General features: G+C 41.0%; 1 long non-coding RNA gene across 1 annotated transcript; it reads right to left on the bottom strand.

The window, feature by feature from the left end:
• Positions 1-2,169: 2,169 nt before the first annotated feature.
• On the bottom strand, positions 2,170-4,740 carry LOC131833178 (uncharacterized). Its single transcript, XR_009354349.1, has 2 exons — positions 4,538-4,740; positions 2,170-2,371 (listed from the first exon to the last, which is right to left on the bottom strand). It is a non-coding gene; the product is annotated as an uncharacterized LOC131833178 (long non-coding RNA).
• Between the last annotated feature and the right edge of the window lie 568 nt (positions 4,741-5,308).

The raw sequence follows: 5,308 nt of genomic DNA, 5'->3' as shown, positions 1-5,308 counted from the left end.
TTCTGCATGTCCAACTCCCTCTCAGCTATGTTCCACAATGGAACCCTCCCACAGCTGCACATATCCTTCCAATTTCTAGAAAGCTTTGTTCTGAAGTGGGCTGCTATCTGTAATCCTTATCTCTGCTTTCCCATACCACATTCACTGTGTCCCCACCCATCAGGCTGCCTCCGCTCACCATCTACACCACTTCTCTGCTGAAGCTGCTTTTTCTTAAGGTCCCCAAAGAGTTCCATGCTGTCAACCCAATGAATGCTATCCATTCTTTAGTTGACTCACTCACATGATGGCTCTATTTTTTTTTTTTCCCATTCAGATTGTATCTCTTTAGAGAGACCTGCTCTGATGACACTAGATGAGCTGAAATAGTTCTTCCCTTCCCCATAATGGTGCCATCACACCACTCTGCTTTATTGTCTTTATAGCACTTATTATCTGAATTCATCATGTTCATTTATTTGTTCATTTGTTGACTGTGCATCTTATGTCCTCACCTAGAACAGTGCCTGGCACATCACAGATGCTCAATGAGGATTTGTTGAGTGACAGACACAATGCTGTATTTAGAATCTTCTCTTCCGTCCAACAACTAAGCTTTTGTTAACTGTGTGAATTTTATATGTCTGTTCTCTCTAGCTGTCCTGGTGGACCCCTTATTCTGGGACAGGTCTGAATCCATGTAGGCCGAGCTTTATTTTGAGCATGTGCTTCCCATCTTTCTCCTCCCCACTTTCTTCCCATGTATCCATACCATTCTGGCCATGCCCTTTGGGTCTCTCATTTTTCTTTTTCAATATGATCCTCAGTTTCAAAACCTCCTTCTTCCTAAACTCTAATTACAGGTTTCTCTGTTGGTGGTGATTGGTGGACATCTTTGAGTCAGTTTGGGAAAGTTGTGGTCCTACACTTGCTCTCTAACTCTGGAGAACTTCCCTGTTTGGGGCCAGCTAGGTGAGTTTCAGAACTTGTCTCTAGTCTTCCAAAATCCTAAGTGTCTGGGTCAAAGTCATTTGCAGACTCGACTTTTTTCATGTAGTTACTAAGCAATTGTGGTCACCTGGTAAAGCATAGTGATAGTGAACACTAGAAGGAATGTCCAACTTACATGTTTTTCAAGGGTGGGTTTGGCCAATGTGACAGGGCAAAGCATCACCAGTGTAAAAAAAATATGCAATTTAAAAAGTCACCAACTTCCAGCCATACAATGTTATTCTCCATTCTCTTATTGTTAAACAAATATGAAAACAAAACAAAGCTCACAAAGGCATTATTGAGAAACATTTTGGATTCTAATCTTATCATGTTTTCTTCAAGTGTTCATAAATTCCTTAGAACCAAGATTTAATGATAATAAAAATATTGCTATATATACACAGGTATAATCATCTCCCTGAAATCTGGACTCAGCCTGGATATATGCTAGAAACCCAAGGCCCAGACAGGGCAATCAAGTGCCATTGGCTATTCAATTTCAACCCCTGCTTTGACCATACCCATTAAATGAGCCATATCTAGGGCAATTATTTAGTTTACCATCCAGACTGGAGTACTATTAATAATTATGCTGGGATAACATGAACAAAACAGTGCTGTCCTCAGAAAATGGGAACATGTAGTCATTCCAACCATAAGCTCCTTTGATGACTATGGACCAGTCCAGTCCCTATAAGTCAAATGGAGACCCTGGCCCCTGCAGCTATAACTCATTGCTGTCCTTGGTCCACAGGCTTAAAGGTTTACAGGCACTATTAGTCATGAGTTTGGGACTTACTTGTTACAAGTGCATTTAAATTATCTCGTAAGTTTGTGATAACACTAACCATATCCTTTCTGGTGTTTTCTACCCCACCTTCTGCAGAATAAAAAGGGCCCTTGATATACATCTTTGAGGAAGAAGGAACTGAAGAGAGAGGCTTCTATGAACAAACTTCCCTTTCTCCAGCCCAAGCACTGTTTAATTCCATACACAGTTTGCTACAGCAAGTAAAATCGAGTCCTTTACAGAGAGCATCTTATTTGCAATGTACTTGCAATTTCGAGCAGAAGCAAAACACGTGTTTGAATATATCTATCTATCTATCTATCATCTATCTATATATATATATCACATGAAAAGGTAAATTTCTTAGAGAAAGGTTATTATGTTTATACCAAAAGCAAACCAATCACTACTTTGTCAAAGCTTATATTCCAATAAAATTTTTAAAAGGCAGGGACACTTGAGTGCTCTCCCCCTTTTACAATGACTCCTGTGAGCTGATCCCGATTATTCTCCTTTACTGGAGGCCCTGAGGCTGGCCCTCGTGAAGGACACCAGCACTGGTCTCTGTATTGGCTTTAAGTTGCGAGCAGTCCATCATGAGAAAAAAAGCTGTGAATAAAGAGAGTACAACACGTGTTTGGAATTAAGAAAGCTTTTTCTTGGCAACTCACAGAATTTATCTCATTTCACATATGTCTTCTACATGTATGAAGTCCTGGACTCCATTGGTAAACTTGTCTTTGGAAGTCATCAATTCCTACCTCCCTTTTCAGCTCAGCCTTGCACTGAGCTGAGAGTGAGTCTCTCCAAACAGCAAACTCGTTACCCCCCATTGGAGAGCTCTGACTGTTAAACTGTGTCTTCCTTTCATTGAATCAAAATCTGTCATCCCAAGTGACCAACTGTTCTTGTTTGCCCAGCAATGTCTTGGTTTGAACTAAAAATTCTGTGTCCTGGAGGACCCTTCAGTCCTGGGCAAACCAGGACAGTTGGTTGCTCCATCTTTAGTGGCCATCTGTTGGCCCTCAGCTCCGTCTTGACCTATGCAAAGAAATGCTATGATTTCCATCAGATGATATCCATTTTAACACATTTCAGGTAGATTTCTCTAGCTCCAAAAATCTCAGCTGGCATAGTTTTAAATACTGTAATTTCTATATGATCTCCTCAGAATGTGTTGTCCTCTGTTGGGGGAGGAGCTTTCCATTTCTATCTTGATGTTACCATACAGGAGAGGAATTTTAGTTTGCTCTCCATGCATCCAAGGGTGAGGGATGGGGTAGAACAGTGGAGGATAAACACACTTTTGTTGTTTTTCTATCTGCTTTTCTTTTTATTCCACTCAGAGAAGAGTTGCAGCTAACCTGATTGTTGAGAACCATAACTTTTGGGCCAAGGTTCTCACAATGGCCAGGATTCCTTTACCTCACAGGTAATAAAGAAAGTCTATCATTTTCACTGCCAGCCTCAGCCTCACAGATCATGTAAACGAGCTGACTTTCCTCCTTCCCTGTTCTTGCTTTCAGGAAGTGAGCAAGCCATGTCTTCTAGAGGCAGCTAAAAATGCCTTGATTTTGTTTTACTTTCCAATTTCTCTGCTTTCCCGGTGAGTAGGTCAGATCAGTCATGCCCTGTAAAACATGGCTCTTTTTAATTTAGAGTGGATGAGAGGGAAGAAGCCCATCACTTCCTCCCACTTTTCTAGAGATACCAACACATGTTATAACAATTAATTAGTCTAATTCTTTTGTTTCTCCTCTGGCTTAATTCCTCACATCTTGTCTTCATCCTTGGCAAAAGTGATGAAAAAGAGGAGCGAATCCTCAAACCTAAAGCCCATTTGAGCTAGAATTTAAGTCTTGGTGCCCAGAAATTAGTGTAATAATGTACACGTGACAATTTTTTTTTTTTTTTGTTATAGACGTAGCACTTCTTTAACCTATGATCACCACAGTTATTTTACTGACTTTATTTTAGATTCCTAGTTTTCTTAGTGATGACTGAAATCCCTGATAAGGAATGCATTTGTCCCCACACTTCTGCACTGGGTTTTTGTACCAAAGTCCAAGGTTTGACAACCTCTGTACCTGACATACACTTTGAACTCACTGTTGTGAGCCTCCTGTCCCCCAGTATGCCAGAGCAAACACTGACATTAAGGTTACTGATGATTTTCTGGTGGACAATGATCTTTATCTCTGGCCCTCTGCCTTATCTCTTGCCCTGGGTGACCTCCTTCAACCTGAGGGGCTTTATCTACCACCTAGATATTCATGACTCTCAAATCTATACCCAGACCTTTCTCCTGAACTCCATATTCAGGTAACCCAATTACCTGTAAGATAGCTCTATCTGGATGTCCTATCTGCATTTTAAATTCAACACCGAGCAATCAAATTCATTATCTTGGTATAGGATTCTGATTTCATTCCAGCAGTCCCAATTTTAGAGACTGGCAACACTATCCACCTAAACTCCCAAGTCAAAAACCCGAGTACTGTTCTTAATTCTATTTTCTTCCTCTCTCTCTCTCTGTCTCTCTCTCTCTTTTTTTTAACCTTCAGTTTATACTGTTAATCCCACTTCCCAAATATTGTTTTTCATCTCTCTCTTGCTCTTTGGTCTCATCGTCACTAGCTTACTGTGCCCTTTCTAGTTGGTGTTGCTTCAATAGCTGCCAAACTGCCCTCCTTCCCTCTAGTCCTACCCGCCCTCATTCTCCACACTATTGCCAGAGTAACCTTTCTAAAAGGGAAATCATATCATGTCACGTACCTGCTTTTAAACTCCTTGAATGAGCTCCCATATTCTTCAGAATAAAGATCAAACTTCTAGTTTAACACAGAATGTCCTTCATGGCTTGTCTCCTCACCATGCCTTTGCCTCATTTCCTGCTATGCTTCCCACCCCTGGCCCTCATTCCTGTTCAGCAACATGCAGGTTCCTGAGTACATTATGCTACTCCACGCTGCAGTGCTGTTTCCACACACCACTCCCTCTGTCTGGAATACCATTCCTCCCCTTCCCCCATCAAGCCCCAGCCCACTTGTCCCTCAGGATCATATCAGGGGTCACACTCTCTAGAAGTCTCTCCAGACTCCATTATCAGCCAGTTTCATTTTCAATGCTCCTGTTGCAATCTAACTAAAACTCATGTCTGAATGAATGGTCATTTCGAAATTCCACTGAAATGGTGCAAAAGAAGACCTATGGGTGGAGTGTATAATTTTCTATAGAAAGTCCCTCTATCTGCACCATTTTATCTACATCATTAACAAAAACATATGAATGATCAATGTCCCGAAGCTGTACACTATAGAATGCATGGTTATAAAATATCCTGGAACATTTTCAAAGGAGGACTTGCCAATTGCCTGTCACAATCATGGAGAGTTCTTAGTAGTTTGCTCAAGAAACATCTGGTTTGGCAAAACTGAGCAACAGAGCTTCCCAGTGAAACTGCCAAGGTCCTAAGTAACCACATGAATGATTTGTTAGATGGACTTACTGAATATAAACTAATTGAACCAGGGAATAGCGGCCAAA

This window comes from Mustela lutreola, chromosome 6 (assembly GCF_030435805.1).
Source record: "Mustela lutreola isolate mMusLut2 chromosome 6, mMusLut2.pri, whole genome shotgun sequence".
NCBI lineage: Eukaryota > Metazoa > Chordata > Mammalia > Carnivora > Mustelidae > Mustela > Mustela lutreola.
Note: the sequence above shows the minus strand (reverse complement) of the source record. Positions and strands in the feature narration are given on the sequence as shown.